This window comes from Conger conger, chromosome 14 (genome assembly GCF_963514075.1).
Source record: "Conger conger chromosome 14, fConCon1.1, whole genome shotgun sequence".
In the NCBI taxonomy this organism is placed as follows: Eukaryota; Metazoa; Chordata; class Actinopteri; order Anguilliformes; family Congridae; genus Conger; species Conger conger.
In genome coordinates, this window is record NC_083773.1 from 24,497,837 (window position 1) to 24,512,544 (window position 14,708).

Consider the following 14,708-nt stretch of genomic DNA (forward strand, 5'->3'; position numbering starts at 1 on the left):
CTCCAGATCAAATGAGATGTCTCATAAACACACTGTGCTCTAAATTGCTTAGGCCCAGTTAGAAGCACCTCCTGATGTTCTCCCGCTCTCTCTGTAATAGTAATAACACATTGTAAAATTGGTTGTTATACACAGGCCAATATTTCATCTTTCCTGCCTGCTCAATCTCTCCTCAGGGGACTATTGAGGCGTAACAGCGTCTGCCACCACACATGCACACAATGTCCCCTCGCCACACCGCGCCAGCTCTGCACAAATTAAACGGGAGGCCATAGGATAACAAATACGCAACAGATCCGAAAGACTAAGGGCAAGCCGGGACAAAATGGTGGAGCTAGCAGGCCGGTAGCGAGCTCAGGCAGCGGGAGCTAGCTCTGGAGCCGGTTCAAAGAGCAGGCGAACGCTGCGAGCTTTAATAAGCCGCACTTACAGCCGGTGCGTTCGCACGTCTGCGTTCCCGCTCCCGAAGCCGCCGTGCGCGCCGGCTGGGCTCCGTCATTAAGGAAGGCTGTCAAACCTGATTAGTAACCTGTAGCGACGGCCTGCCAGAAGCGCAGGCTTTCAGGCCTGTCCTCCGGCAGCCAGCTGCAGGCGCGGGGCACGCGGAGGCCGGTAAGCGGGGGCACGGCGCGACGACTTTGTTCTGGGGAGCATTTGAACCAATGCCGGCTCTACTCAGCTGGGTTCGCCTGCAGGATATACAACACGCGCGGGAACTTGTGCCGTTTCCATACGGAGTCGCACCAACATCCAAAGGCGTATTTCATTGAAATACCGTACATCAAAAACGGGGGTGAATAGTAGGTGGTATAACTTACCACAATGTTCTCTAACAGAGTACACAGCACGGCCTGGACCAAAAGCAGGTCGCATGAGGGTCATCTACCACAGGGTGTCACACGGGGTAACACAGGCTAATTTTGGGCCATCTCTCCCCTGGAAGGAGGGTTTCAGATGGCAGGTCTCTCCTGTTGAGCCTGAGGCCTGAGGTCCATCAGTGGGAGTGGAGCTGGCCGCCCGAATCTCTGCAGGAGCAGCTAAGAGAGCTCAGCTGGTGGATTACACAGTGCATAAGAGGCAGTCAGCTGGCTACAGTCCATGCATTTTAGAAAGCAGAAAAGCTTGTGTGCTGCCCTCCAGAACTCACAAAATGCTGGGGTGATGGGATGGGGCTTCAGTACTAATTCTGCATTCCAAATTGGGGTAAAAAAATGCAGAAAACAGCCCCAGGTGCTCGAAAAATCTCAGTGATGCAAATTTGGTTCTACTTGTTTTCCTAATACTGAGAGCAAATTATCATGGGGCAGCCTGTAGCGTAGTGGTTAAGGTGCATGACTGCAAGGTCGGTGGTTTGATCCCCGGTGTAGCCATGATCCGCACAGCTGTTGGGCCCTTGAGCCAGGCCATTAACCCCACGTTGATCCAAGGGGGATTGTCTCCTGCTCGGTCTACTCAACTGTAAGTCGCTTTGGATAAAAGCATCAGCCAAATAGCATGTAATATAATCAAGATTCTTTATAGCTAGAAGTGTTCCTACTGACAGATATTTAAGTGTGAACATGAGCTCTCCTGAACTGGTCAGGAGTTAGAAAACGGAGGCAGTACATATGACAGGCTCAGCTACATCCACTGGACTATCTTATGCAGTCATTTGTTTAGCCGTACTTACTGATCGGATATGTCACTTAAGACTAGGGGGGGGGGGGGTGTATTGTTCATTTTTAAACCTAAATGACAGCATGTCCAATTAGTCAGGTCCATGAAGGGTTTTAAGGCTGTCAGATCTTTGTCCTTGACTGGAGCAAACAACCTGGAGCATTTACTCTGGGGAATTGGCTCTCAGTGGTTCTCACACGGCGACACACTACGGTCTCGGGATCACTGTGCAGTAACTGCTCCTGTTCAATTCAAAATGATCAAGGGGCTCTTTTCAGCACAGCCTACATCCCAGCCAGGTCCGTTCAGCCCAAATTCACCAACACCATGCTGCAGTTCCTGTTACCATTACCATCAACCGATCCATCAATAAATACATAAATAATCACATTGTTGGATTTAAGCCAAAATGAAATATAGGTCAATTAAACATTTTAAACCTAAAAGGTTCAGTCTCTCACACACACCTCACGAGGAGGAATAATCTCATCTCTAGGGGTTATCCATTAATAAATTTGAATTTGAATAAGGACACTCGGCAGCACTAAAAAAATGCCACCAATTTCTAGATTATAATAATGCTCTGACCAAAGACACACAAACACAGACCTCTAAAGCAAATGGCTTTTCCTGTTTTTTTTTTTTTTTACTTGGACACTTCAGGTAGGAGAAATCCAATACTGGGGAGAAATCCTCTCCCAGTGGAGTGGAGCATACCAAATCCCTGCCAACGGAATCCCTCCAATCCTCGTGGAAAAACAATAACAGACGGAAACAATGAGCAGCACCTCCCTCCCCTGCATACACGCCAAATTATCATGTATTCCTTTAGAAAAATGATATGGAACACATGCACATTTAAATATGGCAAAAATAGCAGCAAACAGAGGGGGAGGGTGGCGTTTTCATTTCTCCCTTTCTGTTTTTATGACCATGCCCACCCCTCCCCCCCTCCCTCGTGGTGGAGAGGCATGCCAGGCTTCAGACGAATGTCCTGTCCAACGAGCCGGAGCAGTGGGATGAGCGCTGGGTGCAGAGCGGGGGGCGGTCTGTAGGCTGCAGAAGAGGGCATTATCCTAAGAGGGTGCAGTATTCCAGGAACAGGGACCTCAACGCATAACTGCGGGGGGGGGGGGGGGGGGTAGTAGGGGGTGCTCGTAATGAAACGGCAGAACGGCTCGCCTCTGTGCAGCCAATGCGTAGATCGCTCTGCGTAAAGAGCCTTCCTTTCCCTGGGGGGAAGTTTTAAATGAGCGTGCCCGTCTCCGCTCCTTAGCTGTGTGGCTATGGTGTCTGCCACTTACCTCGTTACTCATCAAACCCTCGGCACCAATGTCAACACTGCTGACCTGAATGCATCTGCGCGACAGTGGACTTTGCCAAGCTTGGATTAGACGAGCAGTTTGGAATGCATGTGTGATTGTAATCGTGTAATGTGAGGAAATTGTGAGTAAAAGTAGAACACATGCACAAACACACATTTTACATTAGTTATTTAGCTAACGCTTCTATCCAAAGCGATACACACAGAATACGAACATAAAAAACACAAACTCTATGACCAGACACAGACACAGACACAGACACAGACACAGACACACACACACACACACACACACACACACACACACACACACACACACACACACACACACACACACACACACACACACACAGCCAGAGTGGTTGCTAGTGCACGTAGAGGTAGGAATACCCTGCTGACTGAACCATCCCTCCCTCTAGTCTGACACTGGATCCAGAGCCAGCCTCAGAAGGGACCAGGCACCTGCAGTCTGCCGACACTAACTGTGCATGGAGCGCTCTGCAGTGACAATGACTGCGCAGCTCAGCTTTATTGCAGAGAAACAGCAAGGAAATGTGAAAAGGACACACATATCTGCACTCTTCAGTGACGGGACAAGGTACAGGACTGGAGTATGTCAATGCAAAGACAGGAATTTACAAACATAGCAAAAATAAATAAATAAATAAATATAAAAATAAAAAAGATAAAATGCAACAATATTTTCTAACAAAGACTTATATGTGCCGATAGATTTTTCAGTAATAGCCAAGACAAAGGAACAAATGACTTCATGCAGTGATAGATGGTTCTGTTCACTTGAAAAAATAACAAATCACTTGGTATTGGAAGCTAAACAAGCCCAAGCAGTCTGGCATTTTCTGTGTTTTTTTTTGTCAAGGGGGGGGTGTGTGCTGAACAGCTTGCTCATTAATTAAACCACAATACTGAACAGTTGGACAGGAGCCGGTGGGTATAAGGTGACATTGCTGCGTAGTCAGAGACCACGAATGCAAACATTTATTTTTCCACAAAAATAGTATACATTCTTCTGTGGGGCATTTTTAGGTGGAGTGCGAGACTGTTTAAAGTCTGTCTGGCGAGATGAACGGCCTTTTACCGTGTAATTAAAAAAACCGTGAAACTACGCAGCGAATATTACCCTGCCGGAATGTTCAGATTTCTGAGGGGAAAATGTAAATGCAGGTTGTGCTAGACAACCCCCTGTCAGTCCTCAGCATGACTGGAGACAGCCCCTGTGCATCATGGGGGAAGAAAGCACAGCTCATTCGCACTGGCGCGCCCAGAGTGTCTGCCTAATATGTTAAAGCAACACGCGTACAAGGGGCTGGGCTGCTGCCAATTAGCACAGCTCGGGAGCTCCAGAACGACATTCTTCTGAAGGGAAACGGGAAAAAACTTCACCGCGTGTTCAGCCGTCAGCGAGCGCTGACAGACCGTTAAATTTAACGAGAGCACGGCACTCAAATGTGCCATCAAGAGCTCGTTTTTAAAAAAACATGGCTACCTTGTTCAGAGCTAACTTATCGGTGTAATGGGTGGGGGAAATGGGTTTCAAGCGAGTTTTGGAAATTAGGAGTACAGGACAAAACACCTCTACCTTAAGGGGTTTCAGAGAGTGGTGTGTACAGGCCACCAGAACACCTAGCTGAAACAAAATGTTCTCACAACGTTAATGGAATGTATTATCAATGTTCCCACTACATGGCAGCAACATTGTGAGAATGTTTTGTGTTAGCGAGGTAAACAATATTGACACGAACGCCATGGCACAATCCAAAAAGACAGCCTTTTGCTGCAGGTAATATCACAGAGGAGGTAAGCTAACCTGTAGCCTGTGGGTTGCACCATGTCAAATTACTAACTGCCTGTACAGCTGAGCGACACAGAATGATTTCTCAGTAAAGGCTGCCCAGAGAAACACTGGGCACAGCACACTGTCGGCTTTAGCCTGGGGGAAGCTCCCAGTGCAGTACGGCTCCAAAAAATGATTTTTTTTCTGCTGAAGTAAGACGCCCTGGCACACACTTATTAAAAATGAATCATCTCAAATTAGAATCGCTTGGCTGTCATGAAGAAGATATATTGCCCCACCTCCCAATACTAAATTCTGTTGTATTTTAGATTATGTTCTGGGGATATTGCTTGTTTGTTTCATGGTGTTGCTAAACCCTTTCAATGCCTCTTGTGTTGATACCACAGATGTGCTGCTTTTTGGTACATTTCAGCATTTTAGAGGCGATTCATTTATGACATTGATTGGCTGAAGAGGCCTTACACCTTCTTTTACAGTGACTGCTGAGCGAAAGGAAAGCACAAACCTGCAGACAGCGCAGTCCTACAGAACTACAGCCCCATGACCCTGCTGTACACTGACTAATATGATCCAATTTACCGACCCCCAAAAATGCGTTTCCACCAATGAACTTCAAAGCATTATTACTTGTTGGGTTGCACAGCAAAGAATGTTTTAGTCTTGTATTTTCTTATTCCACTGGTAAATCATAAAATTAATTAAACACACCCATCGCTGATTGGTTAAGGGAGTCCGCAGGACCTCAGGTACGAAACGTCTGGTTAATATAGCCTATACAATTCCTTTGTCAACACTGAGAACAGGGTCTTGGACCCTGAAGGGCAGGGAAAACAAATGCTAACAAGAAAGCCAGTTGAGTTTGTCGGCCATTTTCCCCACTTGTCAGCGATCTCACAGCAGCCGCTTAACACCGCTTCATGCGCTTTTCCGGGCTGTTCCGAGCACCGCTCAGCACTTTTCACCCACTGTCTAAGCTCTGCTCAAGATGTCTCGCTCACAGCGGACACTCACGGCACTCACAACAGTCCTTGGCGGATTTATTTTTCCCAAATGAACTTACAGAATAAAAGCGAAATTTCTCGCCAATTCTCATAAATCATACTGTTTACCTTTCAGTGTAAGATGGGATGAAGATCTGTATTCATTCAGCAATTCAAATTATTGCCTGGGAATTATTCAACTCTACTGAAAATATATGCCGCAATTTTTTTTTTGTTTTTCTCTATTTTTTTTTTTTTACATCGGTTTGCAACACTTTATTACTGCAAAAGCCATTTCCCTTGGTATTACCTTCATACCACTTTAAATAAAGGTCCCGGGAGCTTTTATTTTCCTTATCTCATGCATGAAGATATATTATACAAGGTCAATTTAAACACACATCCACAACAACAGCTGCAAGGGCTGAGCAAATGGAAGTTATACACCGTTATTGTGCCAAACCTAACCTTTGAAAAATCTATTTCCAGCCTCCTGAAGCACGAATGGGTTTTTTTTTTTTACTTTTAAAACATGCAGTGTTTATCTCCACAAAGAGGTGAGTGCATCCGGCATAGCTGGTTCTTGCATCATGCGAGACCTAGGCCACATAACGTAAAACAACGTATGTCAAAGCATACATAACTGGAATACTTAGCAGTAAGCCTAGTTCAATCCTTGAGCACTTGGTTTAAATTGAAACAGCCTGTTGGATGAAGACTGATAATGAGGCATAAGCACCAAGCGCATCGTTACTGTATGTTGGTTTCCATACCAAACACTTACAGCTCCAAATAGCTGCAGACTATCATATTTATATTTTACGGCATTAACATAGCTCAAGTGAATCCATATAAGTGTTTTACGACTAAGATGTGGACTCCAACGGTCCCGCTTCATCAAAAGCAGCATTTCTTTTTTGGCTTAAAAACAGATTAACGCACATATCAGCCAACCCCAAATCTCAGCTTTAGCCGCAGAAGGAAGCTTACATCTAACTAGGGGGAACCGCATGTCGGTTTACGCGCTTACTGCCGTCGCATAAGGTGGCTGTCATTATTTACATCCTGTAGTGCCCGTCATCAAGACGCATATTTCAACGTTAAACACAGGCCTGAAGCACAGCTCAGGCGATACGGCCCAACACCTGAGATTTTATCTCCAGCTGGTCTGCACAATGGAAGCCATGTGAGCTTATCTGGGAATGCCGGCTACACAACAGAAGGCAGTGCCTCGAGTGGCATTCAAGCTCCTGCCGATTCACAAAGCTTTTGTTTTCCTCACGTCATGTGACGAGGGCTCCAATTTTAATAAACCCAGTGATGCAAGTAGACCCTAGTCTCAGCCGCAGAGACTGATATCACTCCAAGCCTGATGTCATCACTACCCTGATCCCGGTCGGGAAAAACCCAGGGTGTGAGAGCGGTCGCTGCGGGACAGAAATATCGATTGCAATTACGTGACTCAGTACATCAGTTTACAACAAAGACGGGGAGAGAAATCACTGCTGAAAACTGAAATGTGCCATCGGGAAAGAAAGCCTAACTGAAGAAAAACCATTCTTAGAGAATTTAAATACATACAATTCTAGCAATCCCTTCTTACCAAATTTGATCTCATTACAGAATTAAAAATACAAGCTTGTCTCTATAAAGATCATTTTTAATGCCCTGGAGCAAATTGGTATTGGACGCAGGTAATGAAAGCTGGCTCAAGCATTAGTTTCCATCTCTCTCTCACTCTTTATTTGATCCATATTAATGAGAGCGGAGTAAATACCCGTCGCTGTGAGAAGCCCTGCTGGTGAGGCGGCTTCACCGGCTGCGTTAAAAATGACAACCTCGCCATGCTCACAATTATCCCTCAGAGAATATGTCTTCTTTTCAACCTCACAAAGGAGAGAAAAGAGGCTCGCCATCATTCTTTAAACGACAAGCAGATGCTTGTGAGAGCCGCAACACAATGGAAAGGTTATTTCACCGGAGACAGTATCGTTTACGTGTTGCCACGGCCTGAAAAACAGAGCTGTTCAAACAGAGCTTAACCGAACGCCTTTTTGGTGACAGCGCCGGTGCATCCACTACGCCATGTGACATGTTTAAGGCTTAACATGCAGAAACATTTGTTTGAATGCGTTAATAGCAACCGCGATGCGATTCATTATTTATCAGACTCAGAAGGTCGAACAAACACACCTTGTGATTCTGCCACTGCATAATTAAACAGCACACCTGTCAAATGTCTTTTTGTATGCTAAACAGAGCTCTTACTCAATTTGCTGCTTTTAAGTGAATGCATGTTCGAACATTAAAAACGCTACAGCAATAAGACTTGATTTATTGTGGTGGCAATCCCACTTGTGTTGAAAAAAGGAAAATAAAAACCTACAAATGAAGCTATGCTTAGTCACTAGGGACCGGCAGAAATATTGAGTTTATGATTATAATTCCATTCCTTTTTAGTACTGTGGCTTTATACAGCTATTTATACTTCTATTTACAATGCGTAAAATTGTCTTGAATGTTAGAGCTTACAACCACTGAAAATAGATTTACAAACAAAACAGATCAGGGATTGTTGAACTCAGCCCTGGGGACTCAGCGTTGTGGCGTCTGTTACAGTCAATCTCTTGATCAATTTGGGTTGTTGAAAACATGCTTAATTTCTTCCATGTACAACTTATCTAGGCAATGTTGTAATGTTTGGCCCACTGCCATTAGCTTTGTGTTTGAACACAGCAGTTCACACAAATGCTCTTGCTTCATTGACTCCCTGTCCAGACTTTCTTTCTATTTCCCAGCCAGACAATAATTTAATAAACTTAAGAAATATCACTTATTTCGAAAGGGATCGTTTGACTTAAAGCATGTTACATAAAATGAAAGCGTTAATTGATCACTTTTATTAAAAGCACTGGAATGTGATTACAGGATATTTATTCCAAGGCATGCACAGCCATTTCTGGAAAATGTGGCCTTAAGACAGTAATTCATCCTACAACAGACATTTAAAGTGTCTAATTAAGAACAATTAACAGCTTACATTTCAGAGGTTGCAATTATGCTTGGAACAAGCCTGATAACCCTTGAAATAGATCATCTTACTCTCCAGAGTACACTTGCAGAGAAGAAACCAACTGAAGACACATTTCTCTTGTCCAAAAAATGCCATTGATGGTTTTCTTTTTAAACAACAAGCTCCACACCTTCAGACATACATCATATACAGCACAATGGTGCTTCTTCTATGGCCTGAGACACTGAAAATGACTGACACATACACTGCATTGGAAAATCAGGTGTGTAAACATAACAACCGAAACTCCCCCCTTCTAAACAAAGAGGTAGAAGACGTAGTGGGGTGACTGCAACCAGTTAAGCAGTAGCTTAGACCACAGGTTAAACCCCCATGATCACAGAACTGCATGAAACTGAAACAACTGCGCTTAGTTCACATGCAGTTCTAAGGTCTAGGAGTTTAACCCTGCCAAGATTACTGTGATTGTTGCAATAGGCAACTATGTTGGCCTACTTGCAGTAATGTTTGTTTAATTGTTGAATTAGATTACTTATCCCTGGTTATGGGTATGCACTTTGTTGTACGTCGCTCTGGATAAGAGCGGCTGCCAAATGCCAATAATGTAATGTAATGTAATGTAATGTAAATCACAACCGTTTCAGCTATAATGATATTTTTATATATCAGTGGTAATTCCTAACAACTTTTTAATAAGAGTAGCCTAGATATGTCAAATGGTAATGGTAATTGTAGTTGGCCTTATGAGATGATGCTGTAGTTGTTCACCAGTTTAACCCGAGTTCATGACCTGCCAATCCTGTTGTCAGCAACATGCTCAACTAAGTTAGTTGCAATTACCCCAGTGTGACAGAAAATTAGCCATTGTCAACCTGCTGAAACATTTTTGGTGTCCAGCAGCAAGCTGGTTGTGCGTAACACGTCAGCGTTGAATGGGCCGTTAACTAGTGCAGGATTACAATGTCATACGATTGTGCGGTGCCAACACATTCAGCAAATCTATTCTAGAGGAGGCGAAATTATCCCGCTCTCAGTTGCAGTTGAGGTTTATGATTTTGAAAAGCTTTCGAAGTGCTGAGAACCGCACGGCTCACAGATCAAAACAAAGCCCGTCTCACGGACACGCTTCCTTTCCGCAGCTGAGGCACGAATGTCCTCTGCAGACTGCCAATTTCTCATCATGTGGTTTTTCACATTTATGATGGAGAACCAGACATACTAAAGCCCCCCTTCATGCGGCAGTTACAAAATAACTTCAACAATATAATACGCTCTTCAACGAACAACACACACAACAAAGGCGAATAAAATGTCTCAATATATTAACAATGTTTTGGTGGGGGGTTGTAAATGTTTAAATACCTAGCGCTGACTTCAGTAACCTTAGCTATATGTTTGTAAAACAGCTTGACCAAAACATTATTCTTTACTAAATGGCTCTCTTTTAGTGTGTGAGTAAACCTTCGTGAAAATAAAACATAGCAACCAATACAGACCGGTCTATGGATTGGCATTCAGTGCCTGTAAGGCTTCTGAAAACGATCACAATGGAAATGACTAGCCAAAGCCATCCATTTCATACATGCCTTCGGTGACTCATCACCTGCATTGTACCTACGATGCACGGCTTTGTGTGGATTCAACTATCTTCATCGCTAGCTACCAGCGTGGGGTTAATTAAGGAAGTGCACTGTAGCCATCAATAGTTCAGACATACACTTGCTGAATATGGCAGTTCAGTTCAGACTTCCTTGGAAGTCACCTGCTGTGATTTGCGAGACTCTGGTAATGGATATGGCTCACTTGGAAGGCAAACAAATATCTGGTTTTATGATTAACACGACAACGAACAAAGAGCCATCTCATGAGACTCCGGTATAGCTCAGTTTCTGTAGCTCAGCTAATGTTCCCTAGCTAGCAAGCAATCCATGGATTATAGGCAAGTTACCGGTTAACGTTGGCAGCTTGTGCAGCATTTAAAGCAATATTGTCGTGCTTGCAAACTGGGCAACATTTATTCTTGCACATGGGACATGGCAACCAGCCATCTTAATCGATCTGATGCTAGCGTTTAATTGCAATTATGCTTTCTTGCAATTATGCATCATTAACTAGAGCAACTAAACTATCGTCAATATCATCATATATATACCAAGGAAGAGTTCCACATTTAATGTCGTTACACGTAACTTTTTTCACTGGAGTTCCCTTGTGTTGGTTAACATGACTAGTTGACTAGCGACTCGTGAAGTGCTAGTAAACAATACAACAGTTTACATATCCAAGGTACATCCCATGCTGTATACTAATGTTAGCTCGCTAATAACAATAACGTTGCACCAGATTTACAAACTGACCTTAACTAGCAGGCTAACGTTATACCATTGTAAAATAATGCACAGTGACCGCCTCAGCAGATTGTTTCAATCCAGTCGGTGCAAATCTTAAAACTAACAATGTTCAATTCTAACACGTGTCTTTTGGCATTAAGATAAGCATGCTATCAACAGCTAGTCGGCGAATAAAATAGTTTCAAATGAACAATCTATCTGTTCACACCACCACTCGCAGCAAGCTAATGTTAGCTTGGTAGCCAGGACTAATTAAAACAGATATTCAACGTTTGCACCCTTGACTTGACACTTGCGCCTGACGGCCACATTTTCATTAAAATTAGCGTAAACATACCTAACTTAATTGTGCTACTCAGATTGCAAAACATAGCTAGTTCCCACACATCAGTGCTGTAGCAGGCGTGCTACTTGGAACATGATTCCAATATAAGACTTACCTTTTCTCTTGTTCTACATCAGTTTTTGTTTCAGGTCTGCAACACAAAACAGGGAAGACTGGGAACAACTAACGTTAGCAGTCTAGCTAGCCAGTTAACGTAATGTTAGCAAACAGACAGTGTCTGCTGAGCTAGCTAGAAGGGGCAAGTGTGTGCCAGTTTTTGTGTTTGTATAAACGTTTGCCACCACTGTGATGATTCGTGTTTCTGTCAGTAATATTTATGCCTCAGAATAAAGTGTATGTGTAAATATCAATGTGGGGATTTTTTCGCTCCCTTCTCACCTCAATCTTAAAGCACCTCCTCCCCTGCAGGAGAATGGTGAATCAAAAAATGTTCAGCCCACCTTCCAGTATTGTCTGACACCATTGGCCATTTGGGTGGTAGGGGTGCCGCAGCAGTAGCCAATGAGCTTGAAGCATGTCGTGATTTAAAAGCTGCGAGGGGCGTCTTTAGAGTATAAATTGGCGTCCATGAGGTAGGTGCTGAAAGACATGATACGGTGTGTCTACCTAATCTTGTATCGATTGGCTTTTACTTATGTACTTTGTTATCACGCATTATATGAATAAAGATATGATACGTCTTTTAGTGTCTGGTTTGCTGTCTTTTAGAAGGATGATTTTTTTCTCTCTTCCATATTTGATTGTTTCAATAAGTCAAATGTAACCTACTTAGCATCATATTTCACAACCCAAACAGCGAACAATGTATTGAGACAATCTATTTTCAGTGACCCATGTTTTTAAAGACTACTACTACTATTAAACTGCTAAATAATAAGCATATTTATTGTTGCTGTTATTATTATTATTATTATTATTATTATTATTATTATTATTATGATATGATGTCGAGAATGGACTGAACAGAGGCTTGCACGTTAACAGGCATGTGTGTTTATCACACTTTATTTGTTCATTAAACCTGAGCAGGGGGCTGCAGTAGCACATCTTAAACTGTAACAAGAACGGTGACCCCAAGAATACTGTATCCCTTTACCAAACAATCAAATCAAATGTTTAAATCCATTCTAGTTTAAATCTGTCCCTCTGGGTTCTGGTACTTCAGTATCCTGGTGCATATGGCACCCCCTGTGGAGAAAACGATTGGTTGTCCATCTATGGAAAAGATGCCCCAGCAAGTGTCACTTACTCCTCACATACAATGAGTACGTTCTCAAGGTGAGTCGCTTCATGCAGAACACGTCCTGAGAGAGGCAATCCAAGTCCTCCCTGCTGCTTAATTGAACCATTCTATTTTTTATTAGTTATACCCACATACAGGCTGTACATAACATAATACATAACATGGTAACCAGTCCATGGTGTTCATATGTGATATGGGACTAACTTTGAAAGGCATTCACAGATACAGTATATATAATTTTGTAATTTGATGATGTACAGGGTTGTTTCAACGTTGTGGGTCTTTTCTTTGATGTTACATGAGTTCTAATTTCAGCAATGGTTAATGTGACATATAAGGCTAATGTAAGGCAGAGTAAATTACAGAAAGTTTTTTATTAAATTGGATTCCAACAGTGTGAAATGTACAAAAGGTTTTAACTGAGCAGCCCTTTCACAAGACTGATTGGAATAAAACTCTTCTGGCATTGAAAACTAGAAAGGTACACTATCGGTAGAGTATGTGCAGCTGATCTAGGAGTTATTTTAATTGAGTTCTTGTAATGCACAGTGAAAAAGAGATGGGCAAATGACAAAACACTAAGTAGAGAGTAGAGCGGTTTAGTGAGAGAGAAAGTGACAGAGAAAATGGCTCTCTTGCAGGACATAATGGACACAGGTGGCTATTTTCTCTTCTCATTACAGTAAAGGTACCAAGGGCTCTGTTCCAGGATATTGCGCTGTGAACGCATGGTTCGCCACTATATTGTGACACGACATGCTGGATGAGCATCAAAAATGAAACTGGCTCCTCGCGTAGATGCCAGAATCCAAAAACAAAATCAAGGACGCCTTGCAAAAGAAAGACGAGTTCAAACACATGACACACCAGCCTTGAGGGGACGGAGGCGGAGTGGGGGGAAGCTGTCAGGAAGCGAGGGCTGGCCTCACTGGCGCCCACAGAAGAATGGTTTGTAATCAGAGAGATGACAACTGGAACAAGTGGATGGATTTTAAAAATGCAGGCTTTTGCCTCACCAAAGGAAATTGCGTGTGTGCCTTCTTTTGTAACGTAAAGAGAATGCATGTTTAATTGATATTCTGTGACTACAATACCTCCATCACTTCAGCCAGCACCAGATGGCTGGAATCTCATTTCCATTGCTGAGATATCATGTTTTGGCAGCAATTCTGAAGCTATGACAGTCGTTATTCTTTACATGCTGAATGCAACAATTAAATGGATATTAAACCAATGCACAATTTCCATGGATTCTATATACCACGATTTAAAGTGAAAGCACAATTTTTTCCAAGCACTAATACTTATTAGATTAGTGGGCTCAAAGCAAAGAGGATCTTGGTAAGGCACTAAAATAAACCCACAGAATGTGAGTTGATTATAATCACCTTAATCCTGCAGGTTGAGTGGATACACACACACATATGTCATGTGATTCCCCTGTATTATGATTTTGTATTGTCACAGTGAGAGTCCGATGTCTAATATTCTTAAAGGATGTATGTGCATGTATTTTATGTTATGTAGTGTGTAAATGTTCTAATGGACGTGCCTTTAAAAAAAGAGCAGCTCTGAAAATAACATTTGTATTCTTATGAAATATTTCCACCACACAGTCATGCCAAAAGCCACAGACATTTGCTATGATTTAACCAGCATTCACCTGATACAAATGCAATGATGCAATTTAACCATTGTGCAATGTAGGGAAATCGGATTTTATATTTCCTAGTATCTTCATCTGTCTTCAAGCATTTTTGGTCAAAAAGAACCGACAAAAGCGAAGCTTGTTCCAAGGTGGTCCTATAATTTTCAGGCCATTTTTGTTTGAATGAATCAAGCCAATACATACAGCAACTTAAGTCCCAATACTATACAGCAGAGGGCAGTCTGTACTCAAAATGAAAGAAAGTCCAATACTACAATTGCATAACAGGATGTGGAATTTATATTTATTC

General features: G+C 42.7%; 1 protein-coding gene across 2 annotated transcripts in view; it reads right to left on the minus strand.

The window, feature by feature from the left end:
- Positions 1-11,959, minus strand: part of rerea (arginine-glutamic acid dipeptide (RE) repeats a) — a 179,546-nt gene extending 167,587 nt beyond the window's left edge. The window contains exon 1 of one of the 2 annotated variants that reach the window (XM_061219707.1): positions 11,886-11,959. The gene's annotated coding sequence lies outside the window, so the exon portion shown is untranslated. Of the gene's footprint in view, positions 1-11,601 lie in introns of both variants that reach the window. The other variant, XM_061219706.1, reaches the window with a different exon arrangement.
- Between the last annotated feature and the right edge of the window lie 2,749 nt (positions 11,960-14,708).